A 15745-nucleotide genomic window follows, 5' to 3' on the forward strand; every position below is an offset into this window, starting at 1 on the left:
TTCATATTCTAATCACTCTCTGGGTAAAAAAGTTTCTCTGAACTCATCATTGAATTTATTGATGGCCACTAGATTGGTCTCCCCCACAAATGAAAGTAGCTTCTCTCAAACTTATCAAACCCTTTAATAATCTGAAATACCTCTATCAAGTCAGCCTTCAGCCTTAGGATCATAGGAACTAGGAGGAGGTGTAGGCCATTCGGCACGTCGAGCCTGCTCTGCTATTCTAACAGATCATGGCTGATCATCTACCTCTATGCCATTTTCCCCACTATTCCCATATCCCTTGATGTCATTAGTATCCAGAAATCTGTCGACTTCTGTCTTGAACATGCTCAATGATTGACCTTCCACAGCCCTCTCGGGTAGAGAATTCCACAGATTCACCACCCTCTGAGTAAAGAAATTCCTCCTCGTCTTAGTCTTAAATGACCTGCCCCTTATTCTAAGACTGTGTCCCCTGGTTCTAGACTCACCAGCCAGAGGAACATACTATCCACATCCACCCTGTCATAGCCCTGTAAGAATTTTTAAAGTTTCAATGAGATCACCTCTCATTCTTCGAAACTCTAGAGAATGCAGGCCCAGTTTCTGTAATCTCTCCTCATAAGACAATCCTGCCATCGCAGGGATTAGTCTGGTAAAGCTCCATTGCACTCCCTCTATGGCAAGTATATCCTTCCTTAGATAAGGAGACCAAAACTGTACACAATACTCCAGACGCAGTCTCACCAAGGCTTTATACAATTGCAGCAAAACTTCTTTAGTAATGTACTCAAATTCCCTTGCAATAAAGGCCAGCATACCTTTTATCTTTCTAATTGCTTGCTGCACCTGCATATTCAGCCTTCTCTTGTCTAGAGTAAAGAAATAAATTTCTGATAAATACAGTCTTTCTAATCTGGTATTGCCTTGCCAGTCTTCTGCATATGCCCTTTCCAGTGCCTCTAGATCCTTTTTTTAATATGGAGACCAGAACTGCATACAGTTCTCCAAATACGGTCTAACCAAGGTTGATCACACTTGGAGAACTTGAATCCAGAACCTGGACTTCCACTTCAACAAAAACTACTTGCTTTTATATTGCGCATTTAACATTCCAAGGCACTTCAATGAAGTACAGAGGGAGAGGAGCTCTTTTGCATGTGCTTTTTTTTTGAATGAGGTGTTAAACTGAAGTCTAGTCTGCTGTTTAGGTGGACTTAAAAGATTTTGTAGCACTGCTCAAAGAAGAGCAGGGGAGTTCTGAAATCCAGGCCAATAGTTATCCTTTAACCAATACTATCAAAGACAGATTATCTGGTCATTTATTGCTTTTTTAGTGAGACGTCACTGTGTGCAAATTGCCTCTTGCATTTGCCTGTTTAATGGTGCCGAGGTTCAAAAGTGATTAATTGGATATAAAACATTCCCGAAGGCACTGAATCTTGAGCTTGGGGTGGTTTCATAGGTACCATCTAGTACTTTGCCAAAGCAGCAGTTCTTAACGTGCGACACTGGACTGATGGTTGATGGTGGGAAGTTGCAGTCCAAGTTTATCTTATTTTCACCCAGCATGCACACTTTCTAACAATTCATTAGGTAGCAATCAGGAGTGAAATTTTTTTTGCTGTGGTTTTTTTTCTCTCCCATTGTCTCTGGGGCAGAATCCTGAAATACCTGTATAGCATCAGCACAAATACTGCACTTGGTCAAAGAGAAAGCTAACCAGCACGCCCTCAGCAATTAGGGATTGGCAATAAATGCTTGGCATTGCCCACTTGCTGAGAAATTTAAAAATATAGCACATGGTGAAGCTCAGTCCAGTTGTTGTCCCTACAGCGCCACCCTGGTTGAGATCAGCAAACTGAATAGAGGCCAGCGGACACTCGTGGCTGGTTGCATTTTGACTTGGTTAGCACCAGCTGAACCTTTTGAACAGGGCACTTTTGAATACAAACTTAATTTTTCTTTCCTCAATAAATAAGCATTTGTGCAAAAATTTCTTTTCAACTTGGGAGAAGGGCTGCTGGTGCTGTGATCCTTACCTGTAGGAATGCATAAAATAATATTTTTCTCTATCACTGTCACCTCTATTGATCTCCTGAGTTTTTGCCAAATTGAAAAAATATATGTAATGCTGTATTTTGCTCTGTGTGTCTTGCTGCATGGGTTCCTGTTTAACACAGGCTGAGTGTCTAGAAATATTGAGCAGAGGGCAGACCACTCAACATGAATATCTTTGTGATGGGTGGCATGTGAGAGGTTTTTAGTTGTCTACTGTAGAACTGCTTATGTTTGTGCAAGGAAACATTCATGTGGGGCAGTGCACATGCAGTTTTTTCATAACTGGGAAACAAAAGTTTTGCAGCCCTGTGCACTGTGTGCAGGACCATTCCCTTCACTCTTCTTGGCCCATGAAAAGTGCAAAAATAATTTCAACGCTCAACGTAACCATTGTTAGCAGGATAGATTGAGAGAAAATCAAACTTGATGGCTGTTGTGACATTGCATGTTAACTGATTTCATGACGAGAAATAAATAAATAACTCTGATGTTCTAGGGTCTGCTAATAAACCTGAGTTAATTTTATTTAAAGTATCCCAATTAAGATATCTGTGGTTTGAAACATTCTGTTGCATCTTGCATTGGTTTGCAACCCTGCACAGGTAATAGAATGTAGCAGGTTCACACCCAGTTTCTCGTGGTGCTAGTTCCTTCTCTTTCTTTGATGTATGTCTCCTGAGGGATGCTGGGAGACAGACTTGCTTGGTTTGTTTACAAGCAGTGCTGAAGTATAAGGAGCAATGCGATTGGACAACAATCAAGCCAGTATTTGTAGCATAAAATTAGCAAAGGCCAAGCCAACATTGAGTGCATAATTTTCCTTCATTTAAAAAAAAATAAATGAGTTTCTCTCCTCCCTTGCAAGCTGAGCTTTGCTAACGTGCGTCCTGCGACTCACAGGACCCTTATTCAAATGGCTGTTCTTCAGCTGTGGGCCATAAATAGTAACAATTAATGGGTTGTTGGGACCGTAGAGGGCATTACATTCACACCTAATTATCTCACCTGACATCTGCAGGTATGCTTTTTTTCAGCAGTGGTCATTTTAATAGTGGTCAAGTGTGAGAATCATAACTTCCGAGGACAGTTGTAGTGCTCAGCTGAAACCTAACGAAGCACAGGTGCAAAAACAAACCTGAGACCCTTTGTTCTGTGTGACTTAGTACTATGTAGGGTGATGCCTTTATCAACTAAACGTTTGGGGAGTTTTTTTATTTAGATAAAAATAACTTTTCACTTCTGTGTTCCCCAGCCCAGCATCTCATACTGGGGAGCACTACAGTGGGAAAACCCTGGCCACAGTCTCTAAAGTTGGGATTCGTCTTTGTCGGTGAATCAGTGCACTATATGCAGCAGTACTGAATCACAAAGCCCTGGAGAGTCCCATGTTTGATTTCTGATCTGGGGTGAGAGCCCAGCATTGAGAGAGCTCAGCCAGGATTCCATGGGACAGGGCTGAGCAGGGCTTCAGTGTCTCCTATGAGCTGCTATCTGATGTCACCTCTCAAATGCATGCAGACTGGCCCATGGGGCAAAGTATCATGAGGTTGCTGGTCCCCTTAGGATTGACTCGCATGTTCTGCTGCCTCCAGAGGAGGGAGTGAGAAGGAGTGTCCAAACAAAAAAAAAATTGTTGTTTCACTTTGAGAGATCTGGCAAGAGTCATTTTGGTAAGAATACTTAAAATGTAATTTGTACTTCACTCTATGTAGTGGGAAAATAGTTATGGTTCATAATTTACAGGCTTGATGCAGCTGAGACATGCATTTTAGCACTTTAGTCTAGTGTACCCTTTAAATATGGTGTAGCATTACATGCATTTCCAAGTGACTCGCTAAACTGCAAGTAGGCATTTTTGTTGTTTTGTACTTAAAAACCTGTTATCCATGGAAAGTGCCAGATGGAAAGGATATCGCTGAATATTTTGGAAGATATGTTTATCAGCATTGTCGAAGGTTCAGTGTGTTAGTGTTTTCATGCTATGGTATGGAGGTGGGAGGTGGCTGAGAATTAAAATACATATGCATGGAGTACCTTCAAACACCGATGAAACAAGTTATTTTGTTTTTTTAAAACCATTCATCTGTTGCTTCACTTTAGTTTACTTGAATCTATTTTTCTGAACTTGCCTAAAAACATTTCTTTGCACATGGTGTGTTATTTCAATTTGAGGGTATGCAGAGAACTCTTTTAAAGTAAAGATTTGTTTTCTCTTGTGCCAATTTTTCTAAACAGTTTTCTTTTCCCTCCCATTCTTTCCTGAAGGCTCAATTCTAGATTGGGAAACTATTCAACTATAGGGGACTTGTATGTGAATTGGCATTCATGCATGTGCATTTCCTCCAAGCGTTTCATGCTCCTGAATGTAGCAAGAACCCTCACCAATTTCCCACCTCCCCATCCCAATCCAGTGGCACTGAACCAGTTGTGTCCTTGCTGCATCCCTAGTTTAAATCAGTCTCTCCAGACCGAGGATCAAACCCAGGACTTTCCTGGTCCAGCTACTCACCAATATCAAATAGTCTCTTCCGCCCATCACTACTCTCCTTGCTGACCTTCATTAGCTCTGGTCATGCAGTGCCTGTAATGTAAAAATCTCATCCTTGTGCCTAATTTTCTTCATGGCCTTGCCCTTCTCCATCTATACAGCAGATGTAAGGTTCCTCCAGCCTTACAAGTCCCTCCCTACAGACCTCTTCATTCCTGTTTTGCATCCGTTGGCCATACCTTCTTTGGAATTCCCTTTCTAAACCCATCTGACTCTCCACCTCCCCCTTTAAGACCCTCCTTATACCCACCTTTTTAACAAATCTTTTGGTTACCCCAACTAATATCTCCTTTGGCTCGGTGCCAGTTCTTGTCGCGTTATGCCGTGAGTAGCGCCGTGTTGTTTTTTTCTTAAGTTAAAGATGTTCTAAAGATGCAAGTTTGCTATAGATGTTTCAGATGGGAAGAATGGGATGTAAAATTCTTTGAATCTGTGAAAACTAAACTTTGAGACACTGAAACCTTGTTGAAAACAATACTGATCAGTTTTCCAAAACTGGATTGCTATTCCAGCTTGATAACTACAAAGCTTATTGGTTATACTGGACTGGACCATGAAAGCAGCAGGGTTGTAAGAACCCATTTGTTTACTCAGGTCCTGTAAGAAAGGATATCTGGCCTACCCATGCTCTTTTAATGCCTTCTGAAATGTATTTGCAAGCCACTTGGTTAGAAAGCAATTGCTGTCTTGAAAATCCTTAGCTAACATCATTGTGGAGGAGTGACCTCACCAGAGGGGCTGCAGTAATTTGGAATTGCCCGTTGCCACACCACTCGAAAACTAGGAATGGGCAAAAGCAGTGTCACCAATATTGTGGGAACAGATTAAAAAAAGCCCTTGGGATAGATGTTGGAACTGTAGTCTTGTCCTTTGACTAGAATTAAGGAACAAGAGATCACACTAAATCAGTCAGTTTTGTTCTGAAGACTATAAAGAAAATAAGACTAAATGCCAAAGAAAGGACTAAAAGTAAAATTATTTCTAAGAATAAAACTGCTACTCAACCATTGGGACTCAAGTTTTTTTTTGTGGATCATATGTTTTCCAGCACAGCTCAGAAGGAGGCCATTTGACCCATTGTCTGTATCAGCTTTTTGCGAGAGCAGTGCAGGAACTAATCCCAGTGTCTCACTCCATAGTCCTGTATTTTTCTTTGCTTCTAATAGTTATCTAGTTTTCCTGTAAAGGATGTAATGACTTCTGCCTTAACCACTTCCTGTTGCAAAATATTCCATCTCCAACAGCCTTCTGTGTAAATAAATTTCTCTCACCCCCATCTCCTTACTCGGTGGTTGTTTTTTTAAAAAAGGATTGGAACTAAGTCCTCAAATGCAGCAGTGCTTCGCAGTCTTATCCCACCTCTTTTCCAGAGATCTCTCCGAGCAGAATCGACAAAGTAGCTGAGAACTCTGTATAACCCAAGGAGAAAGTTAGTATTGAATTGGGAGTCATTTCACAGAACTGAATGACCAGTTCATCCAGAAGACTGGAGAGGGCTGCTCCTGGAGAAAAGAGCTGAAGTGAAATAAATATTAACAAAACTGCTTTCAGGCTGTAAAGTCTTGGTTTGTTTGGTTCAGCTGGATGTGAAATGAATAAACTGCAGTCATTTAACCCAGAGTTTCCTTTTATCAGAAGTGATGGTTCTTCTGGATGAAGTTCTGTTATATATTGCACTCAGTGTGGTCTGTTTGTTTCTGAAAAGTGGAGAAAGTCTGGAGTTTGATCATAGATCAGCCATGATCTCATTGAATGACGGAGGGGTTAAATGGCCTACTCCTGGTCCTGTTTCCTATGTACCCCCACATTAACGGTTTTTCACTTGAAGTGATGCATAAGTTTTGCTTTTAATCTTTTCCCTTGAAATCTCAGTTGCCTCTTTCCTCACTCTGCAGATCTTACTAATTCAACTGTGGCCTTCGCTTTGGCGTCGCCATCTCTGAATTCTTGCTTGCGTTTCTCCTTTGCTCCTTCATCTGGTTTGTGTATGGAACTTTTTTTTAAAGTCCCAGGTTAAATCCCTTGTTATGTAGTTAATTTAATTGACTTGAGTGTCCCTGGGTGAAGGATGAAAAAAGTGCTAGGATTCTTGCTGCTAATTGATATCTCTTGATTTCTGCAGAAAATGCTTGTAATTGCATGTCACTTGAGGATGGGATTGAACTCAACTGTGATGCCTTGCAATGATGAATATGCTGCTGGTTCTCACTGCCTAGATTAACAGGAATTTCTTCTCTAAACCGCTTCACCTAGCTCTCCTCTTTGACCAGGTTTTTAGTCATCCTTACAGAAGTAGTCATATACTCCTGCTCCTATTTATGAATCCTGCTCATTTGTGTCTGGATTGGTCAGTGTGCCATTTGCTACATGTATGTACCATGAAGCCTAGGCCAGTGCCTTTGGTGGTTTATTGTTTAAGACTTGTGATCTTGGTGATGTTTTGTTATATCACATGATGTCAATCACACAAAATCTTAGTAATGGCGGTGTTAAACTGAATGAAAATGAAACAGAAAATTGTGTCTCTTACACATAAGTTGAGAAGCAGGCAACCTCCCTTCCTTCGGTATTGTTTTTCCCTCAAGTCTTGGGAGAGGCTGGAGAATTGCTGGCAGGATCCTTTGCCCTGTCAAACTCATGATATACATGAATATAACATTATACACTTAACTCTGACAGCTTACTAACTTCAGTCAATATAAAGCCAAGGGGTGCTAGCTTCAATTCCTGACGTGCTGTTCTGAGGTAGAATTGATGTTTGTTGATTGGTCTTGGCTACCCCAAACTAGGAAGTAGAAAATTGACTTGGATTTCTGCACTTGACTGTTATCCACTGATCATTGTTGGAAACTCCACTTATAGCTGTTGGATGAAGTTCATTTGTCAAGCTCTACTGCACTGAACTGACTTAAAAATGGCCGCTTGACAGATGCTGGAGGACACCAACAAGTGTAGCACCTCATCAGAAATCAGCACCTTCAGGGGAACAGAGAGGCGAAATTAGGTTTATAAAATAGGAATGCTAACTTTATGAATATATCAACAGGAACAGTCAAATTAGTCAGCAAGATATTCAAACTTGTTTGGAAGTAAGCTTGGAGAGTGTAATAACTTGACATATTCTTCTGTCATTCTGGAGGATAATATTTATGAACAGAGTTTTAATACTTTTCATTCTCCCACCAAAATATTGATGATTTTGATTTTTTAAAAAAGAGGATTATAATGTTTTTATGGGCTTATCCAGTAAATGTTAATATGGCTATATATTCAACTGGATCAGAAGTAGGTAGTGGCAGGGAACACTTTTTTTTTAAAAAAAGCAGATGCAGTGATTGTTTGAAATTGCTGCCTTTCAAGTGAGTGCTTTTCAATGGGACCTGTGAAATTAACCTCAACAAATCGGTATGTCTAAACTGGTTATTTGAGCTAATGAGAAGAACTTGATCTTGGATTTTTTTTTCTGATATGGATTAAATAGCATGTAATACACATGACTTTTAATTAGATAGACTTGTTTAAAATGTGTAAATATTGGCAAGTTTTTTTTTCTGGAAAAATGCATCTTGAAAAGTTTGCTTCATGCTTTTCTACCAGATTGAGAAAAACCAAGTGAAGGAGTCTGGTCTGGTTTCCCATTTGCTTCAGATCATCAGAGAGCCTCAGGTTTTAATTTGCTTGTGCCTCTGGTTGCATTAAGTGAGATCTGGTTGCAGTGAATAACCGAAGAGATGCAGCAGTAATAAGTTCCACCGAACTGCAAAAAATATTGCTAGTGTGGATTTTTAATGCTGTACAGGCCGCAGGTAGATTATGCCTGTAACAGGCCTCTGAACTTGAAATGCTCCTGTTTGTTTTGGTATTAGTGTAGATAAATGAATAATGGTCAAGTCCTCTTCAATAGACACATTATGGCAGCTAATTTTAAGATATAAATAGCTTGTTTTTCACTGAAATGATGTTATAAATGCTGAGAACTTAGGTGCTGCTTGTAGACTCCCAAGCAGGCGTACCATTTCTGATTCAGTATAATATCTTGTGTGCTGTGAGGTCTTGCAGCAACAGCAGGATCTGAGCCAAATAAAACAGATCTAATGTTGATGAAGGAAGCCACTCATTTATGTTTGGACAGCAGTTAATATACCTTTGAAAATGTGTGTTTTTATTTCAGCTAGATTTCTCCCTGCCCATCTGCGTGTTTTGCTCTTTGCTGTGGTACGTCAAATAGATGTCATGCGTGCACTCCTGGCGCTTCACCCAAATGGCCCTCCTTTGCCGGTAATTCCATATAGTGAATGCTTGCAGGTGGTTCTTTGAGATGGAGTGGGGGGTGGTTTGTGAGGAAATTGAATCAAACTATACTATCCTCACCTGAACCTCACACAGTAAACTCTAATAGGGGCTGGATAGTGATCAGAATTGACAGGTTTGGCGAATCTCTCTTACCTCAGTCCCAGAAACCAAACAAGGTTCACTGAGGCCAGTTGTAGTGTTGTCTCTGGTTTTGCCAACTGAACAATCAGGGAAGTGTGGACAAAAATTCTTCAGCTATATGTTAATAACAGCATTTTATATCTGGATGTTGCACCAATGGATTAGAGTACGTCCCAGACCAGTGTAAGATCAGTATTCTTTGTGTTAAAACTCCATGCAAGCATTTACCAATTACCTTGTAACCTGTTGCATTTTTAAATTTTTGTTGCTTTAATTCCATCTGCAATTAATCCTGATCAGAGCTGCCTCAACTACTTGTTTCAATCAAGTGGTTCATTGATCGTTAAAATAATTTGGACTTTTCTGATCATGTGCTGCACATAGTTGAGAATTTGCGAAAGAAGCCTGGTGCATTCTGATGATCAGGTTACCTGGCTGTTTTATTTCCTCTGTTTGCACTGCTATTGAAGGTCTTCGAAGAAAACAACTCTTAAATGGCCCTGGGTAGATTGTTCCATGAGATGCTTGGAAAACGTGTTACCAATGCCACCGATGCAAGGAGAAATTTAGCAGATTACATTGTGTTTGTCAGTTGTGGGAGCCAACATAGAAATGTCTACTATTTGATCAGAAGATTTGCTCCAGTCAGTTGCCTTCAGAATGAATGAGTCTTTCAGGTTCTCTTCATCAGCGTTGGGATGCATAGACACTGCTGGACAAAAATCTGGCTTTATTTACTGAAGCTCACTAGGGTTGAAGAAGTGTTGAGAGGGCAAGCTGCTATTTACTGACAAAAAAAAGTCACCAGCCTCGCTTTCCTGAAGGATTAGTTGGTGAAAGCACTGAGCACCTGAGTGGAAGGTCCTAAATTCAGTCCCTGGGAGGGAGTAAAAATTACTGTCCTAGAATAATGGGGTTTTTGGTCTGTTAGCTTCATCTTTGCATGATGCATTTCATTTATAGCCTGTTTTTTTTTACATTGACGAACTGTGGTGTAAGGCCAAAGTCCTATTGCAGGGTAACACCAAGGTTGAATGAATAAAGGAGGGAATAAAGTAAATCAGAAAATAGCCATTGAATGACTTGAAGCTTGGAGTTTAAAAGCCTACAGATTGCAAGCTGTGAAGTTTAGCTGTTAAAAGTTGTACGGTTGTAAGAAAGATTGAATTTGAGCATAATTGATGTTGATTTTTGAGGATGCAGACAGAAGGAAGATAGTGATAAAAGTAAAGTATAATTTGGAACTGTAAACATTGTTTAGTTCAGGATAAATAAAATCCTCTTTCCGATGTATATTAAATGTGAAACTTGTGGCACTCAGAGTGCTGGTTAGCAGTGAACTTGTACTTCTGTTGGTAGAAATACATGACTGCTGTCTGCCTCTCTGCTTCCTGCTCTGTTTGGAGGCACCACCTGCTGGTGAACCCTCCATTTTTTAATAGGCAATACACACGGCAGGAAAAAAAAACAGCCAGCATGTAGCTGTTCTCTATCCACCCTCCCAAGTTGCACGTACCTTCACTCTGGACCCATTCTCAGCATAGTGAAGTGGAGCTGGAAAGTATCTTTTATACTGTGCATTTACCAGCATGCTTGTGCATCTATTGTGCCCTAAGCTCATGTAGTTTTTACTTTTTTCCATTTCGTTATGGTGTGAAGAGGAGCCCACTTGAAGGCAAGTACCTCAAACACGGCACTCGAGGGCCTGTTGTGGGCATGTAGTGGTTGTATTTTGCTCACAGCCATGCTTCTTTTCCTTCTCCCATTCTGTTGGTAAATCCACCCTTGCATTGTGCATGGTGTAAATGGGGAAGTTTCACAGGTGGTGCTTTGTGTTTGGAGTACTGGTATGCGGTGTATTCAGCTCTTAACACTGGTTGATAACCCACCTTGAAATCAATGCTACTCTTTTCCAGGTACAGTTGGAGAGTTGTGTAGCACTGAGCAAGACATTGGAATTAATGTAGTCCTGCATCATCACTGGTTTTACTGTGACAATATTGATCCTCTTAATTGATCCTCTTGCTGTTGTAGTAGAGGGTTTTCTGATTTTTTTTTATACTTCTGTTATGTTGGGAAAATGAACGGGACAAAAAAAGTAGCAGTGGGGACAATAGCGTGAGAATCAACATAGCAACAGGCTGGGGCAGACAGGACTGTGGGCGTGTGGCCTGGCCTGTGTTTTATACTTGATAGCAATGCCTCAGTCACTCCTGAATGCTGGAAATCTGATATAAAGACGGAACATGATAGTAGTGCACAGCAGATCAATTTGCACCTTGGAGAGCAAAAGGTGGGTTCAAGTTTTGCGTATAACTTATCGTCATGCAAGGTTACAAACATGTATTTCTCTTTCTCAGATGCTGATTAGTCTGCTCCATTTTCTTGTTTTCATTTCAAAGCTTTTGAACATTATTCTGGTCGCTTTACTGCTGACTTTAGGGAAACAAGATCATTGCCTGTATAACCAAAATTAAAATGGTACAGAAATGTTGGCACTGAAGCTTTTGTGGGTTTGCAACAGTCTTATAATGTAAGCCAGAATGTGATTGAACAAGTTTATTTTTGTTACTAATACAGTTTCTACAATGCCATTAGTTCACGTAGGATCCAAAAATTGTCTGAAGGGGCTTCTTGTTGTTTACTGAGTATAAAAAGATTTTGGAAATGTGATTGAGAAATTTTAAACAACTTTTAGCTGTTGGGTTTGATTGGAAAAATCAACATTTTGAAGATGGCGACTTGTGCTGAGCATTAAATGGTTTAATTGAGAGAATATTTACTGCAAGTAATTATCTGACAACAAACCTCAAATTAATCATTGCTCGTTACGAATTGACTTTTACCTGCCAGACGTCAGAATAAAGTAGGTGATTTATTAAAAGATGCCAGTAATCTTAAAAGAAAAAGGCTTAAAAGACATTTGTTTTCCATTAATTTAAGTCCACTAATGGGGACTGAAGCAAGATTTAAAGCTTTATTTGCAAATCAAACCTGTGATAAAAGATATTTTTAAAAAAAAGATCAAGCAAAAATGTGTTTTGTGCAACAGATTGCATTTATTTGCGCATAACACTGTAAATCTTGCAAAAATTACATAAAACTATAAGTTCTCATTAAAACTGTACAGCACCTCCACCCAACAGGCCTCCATTAACTCCTGCATTACTTCAGATGCCATTTTGTGGTACTTCTCCTGGCCCCAGGGGTGATGCCAGATGGTGTCTATATTCAGTGTTTCTGAGGTGATACTGAATGACATCAGTAAAAATATTGCGCATTTGAAAAGGATTGCTGATATAAATGTGTGCAAGTCTCTCAAGATGTGTGTATATTATTTACATTAAATCAATTTTGAGTGGGCAGAAATCTTAATTCTAATGCTTTGACAAAATAGTTTTTAATCCTAATTTTTATCATTTTGTACTGGATGGCTTGGTGCATATAAATCCTAGTTTTTCATTTTACATTCTACAGAGTCTAATCAAATCTGATTGCAAATAATGTTTTATAGACCCTACTGTTGAATGTAACCAGGCTGTACGTCCGTTTTCAATGAACGTAGCCTATTTATTTGAACATGTGTTGTAGTTCTTGACTCCATTCAGTCCTGATTTCTCAAATGGGGGTCAAAAGAATCCTGTTTGGCCTCGGAGAAGCAAAAGTATGTCACTTGAAGCTGCGTTTTCTTGCTGCTCAACTTTGTAGTCCACATAACAGATTGGGCAATGTTTATATTCAGTGCGGCGAATACTGGCCACTGAAAGTCCAATCACAAAGATCTTAGCAGGAGAATATTTGCTATTATAACTTTTTAGAGAATGGTTTTGCATGTTGCGTTATGAATATTATAGGTAAACAAATATGCCAGTTTTCCATTATACCTGTCTAACACAGTGCATTTCAGGGGCTTGAATTGGAAAGGCGTGTGGTAGTGTTTACATGGTGTTGAAGCTTCCTTTTGTTCACTTAAGAGCTTGGTGTGTTCTCGAGTCTGCTGTTAAGTGGCAGGTGGCCTGTTCCAGGATTTCCTCAATGTCTGTTTTGACCAGCTGCTTGGAAAGAGTAAGCAGACTATAGCCTGTGAGTCAGTTGCTACTAAGTGAACCGTGGCAATCCAACACACAAGGACCAGGCAGTCCATTACTGTGTGTGCGCTTCTGTTAATTGCCAGTTTCCCTGCTTCAATCTAATGAGCCTGGAAGTTTGGAAAAGGGTGTGTTCTTAATACTGGTGTGGCAATGGTAAAGTAAGTGAAATCAGAATGCCAATAGCATTTGAAACTTGAGGTGCATGCAAATTAATGGGAACACCGAGTTACACCTTAATGTGTGGGCTTCAAGACTCCATGGCTTGCAATTAAGTTGAAGAAGACAAACCACTGAGATGTTCTTGTGTGAGGCACCAACAAGACAGGATATCTGATTTCTCTGTTCTTCCCTGTCCCCATTCGCGATGTTGCAGACTTGACTTGGCACATCTCATTTCAGAAACTGAGTGGAGTGGGGAGTAAACTTGGCTGACATTTGTGCTGCAAAACTTGCAAGTGTCTTTGCGTTGGATTATGGAGTTATTTCTATGGTTATGTTTATAGATTATTAGTGGCTTAATCCACAGCCATCAATTAAACCCAGGAAAGGTTGTACCTTTAAGGCGCCGTAAAAGCAGTTAAGGTGCTTTGTGAGATCACGAGGAAGCTACTGTGACATCTCGGGGAGTACTGTGACATCATAAACAATTGGGCATTTTCAGTCTAGAATAAGAATTATGTAAGTTATGAAATCCATGTGGAAGTTTCTGAGTTACATATTCATGCTTGAAAACTGAAAGGTGGGAGTAAGTCAAACAGAGTACCTGTATAGGTATAACAGAGGCACTCGTTTGAGTTGGTGTACCAAGTTCATTTGGTCCACATGCAGGCGATGGCATAATATTGGTGTCTAGTTAATTCACAAACGCCGTCATTAAAAGAAAACTAGGTAAGAGAAGGGAACTTGCTTTGTTCGTGGATTTTGAAAAGTAAGTTTGAAATAAAAATACATCCTTTTTTCCCCATTGGAAATGTGAAACTCTTATCAAACATTTGCATGATTATTTGTGTTTGGTAAACCAGTTTTCCATTTCCATCAAGTGTAACCAGATTTTATTAGTCCTTTCAACAGAATTTGCTCTCTTGTCATTATTTTAAGTACAGAAAGGATTTTTAGGAACAGGAGAGAGGTTGTGTACCAGACAAGCATGTCTCGTTTGCAAAGATCAGCCCTGCCTGTCTGCATCTGTCAGACCCGTCACTCCAGTTATCTCTGGACCCCATCTACTTCCAGTAGTTTTCCCTGGTAACTTGTTTTAAACTCTGTTGCCCAACCTCCCCCTTTCTCCGCTATGTTCCTAATGTTCAAGTGCCCCCTGGTATTTGCATATACATAGTGAAAACAATAATGCATTATTGAACCCGTAGATCATTCTGAACAGCCAGTACTGATAAATGAAGATGATGTTTTGGTATAATAATTCCTTTGGTTACAACACATCGTATAATATATATGTAACAGATCACTGTACATGGTGTAGTACAAAAACATCCAGCTTCCGATTATTAGACCGCCTGCTGCCCGAGTCCTGGAAAGTCAGGCTGCAAAAATGTGTACAGTATTGGCCTCCTTATTTAAAGAAGGATGAAAATATGTTGGAAGCAGTTCAGAGAAGGTTTGCTAGACTAATACCTGGAATTAGCGGGTTGTCTTATAAGGAAAGTTTGGATAGGCTAGGCTTGTATCTGCTGGAGTAAGAGGCAACTTGATTGAAACATATAAGATCCTGAGGGGTCTTGACAGGGTAGTTGCTGAAAGGATGTTTCCCCTTGTGGGAGAATCTAGAACTAGGGGTCACTGGCTATAAATAAGGGGTTGCTCATTTAAGACAGATGAGAAATTTTCTCTGAGGGTCGTGAGTCTTTAGAACACTCTTCCTCAAAGGGCAGTGGAAGTAGAGTCTTTGAACATTTTTAAGGCAGAGGTAGATAGATTCTTGATCAACAAGGGGGTGAAAGGTGATTGGGGGTAGGCGGGAGTCGAGGTGACAATCAGATCAGTCATGATCTTATTGAATGATGGAGCAGGCTCGTGGGGCCGAGTGGCTTACTCTTGCTCTTAACTCGTATGTTTGAATGTAACTCAGGAAACTTCGTCCTGCTTGCAATTAAATTATTTGGTGGTTTGTCTTTGCATTTTATGGATGTGGAGGATTGTTTTTGTGCTTATGTCTCATTCATGAATAAATCCTAATTCAGAACACAAAAATGTGTTGGTATCAACAACTTGAGACATATAAAATTGGTGGAAACATGAATTTAGACTTTATAAATAGCTGCTGAGGCTTGACAGTACACCCCAATATGTGCCACAAAGACACTAGTTTTGGTGGTCTAATGCAGGGGTTCTCGCCCTTTTTGCTTTTGAGCACCCCCCCCCCCCATGTTATAAAAAATTGTTACAGACCCCTTTAATACAACACAAGTATTTTCTGTATAAAAATTAATTACACAATTAAAAAAAACTTTTATTATTTACAGCTTGAGTGCTATCCTCCAGTCTTTCCCCTTCTTGGGCTGAGATTCTGTCTTCACATTCAGTCTGACCAGAGATGTGTCTCATAATTATCCTTCCAATTTTCCAGTTCTTAGTACTTTAATCTGGCACTTTTTAAAAATGCATGTGC

At 40.0% G+C, this 15745-nt stretch overlaps 1 protein-coding gene across 7 annotated transcripts in view; it reads left to right on the forward strand.

Annotated features, from left to right (window-relative positions):
* The window catches only part of pum1 (pumilio RNA-binding family member 1), a 170673-nt gene that overhangs the window by 57409 nt on the left and 97519 nt on the right, over window positions 1-15745 (forward strand). The window lies entirely within an intron of this gene.

The sequence above is a fragment of the Heterodontus francisci genome, chromosome 31, assembly GCF_036365525.1.
Source record: "Heterodontus francisci isolate sHetFra1 chromosome 31, sHetFra1.hap1, whole genome shotgun sequence".
NCBI lineage: Eukaryota > Metazoa > Chordata > Chondrichthyes > Heterodontiformes > Heterodontidae > Heterodontus > Heterodontus francisci.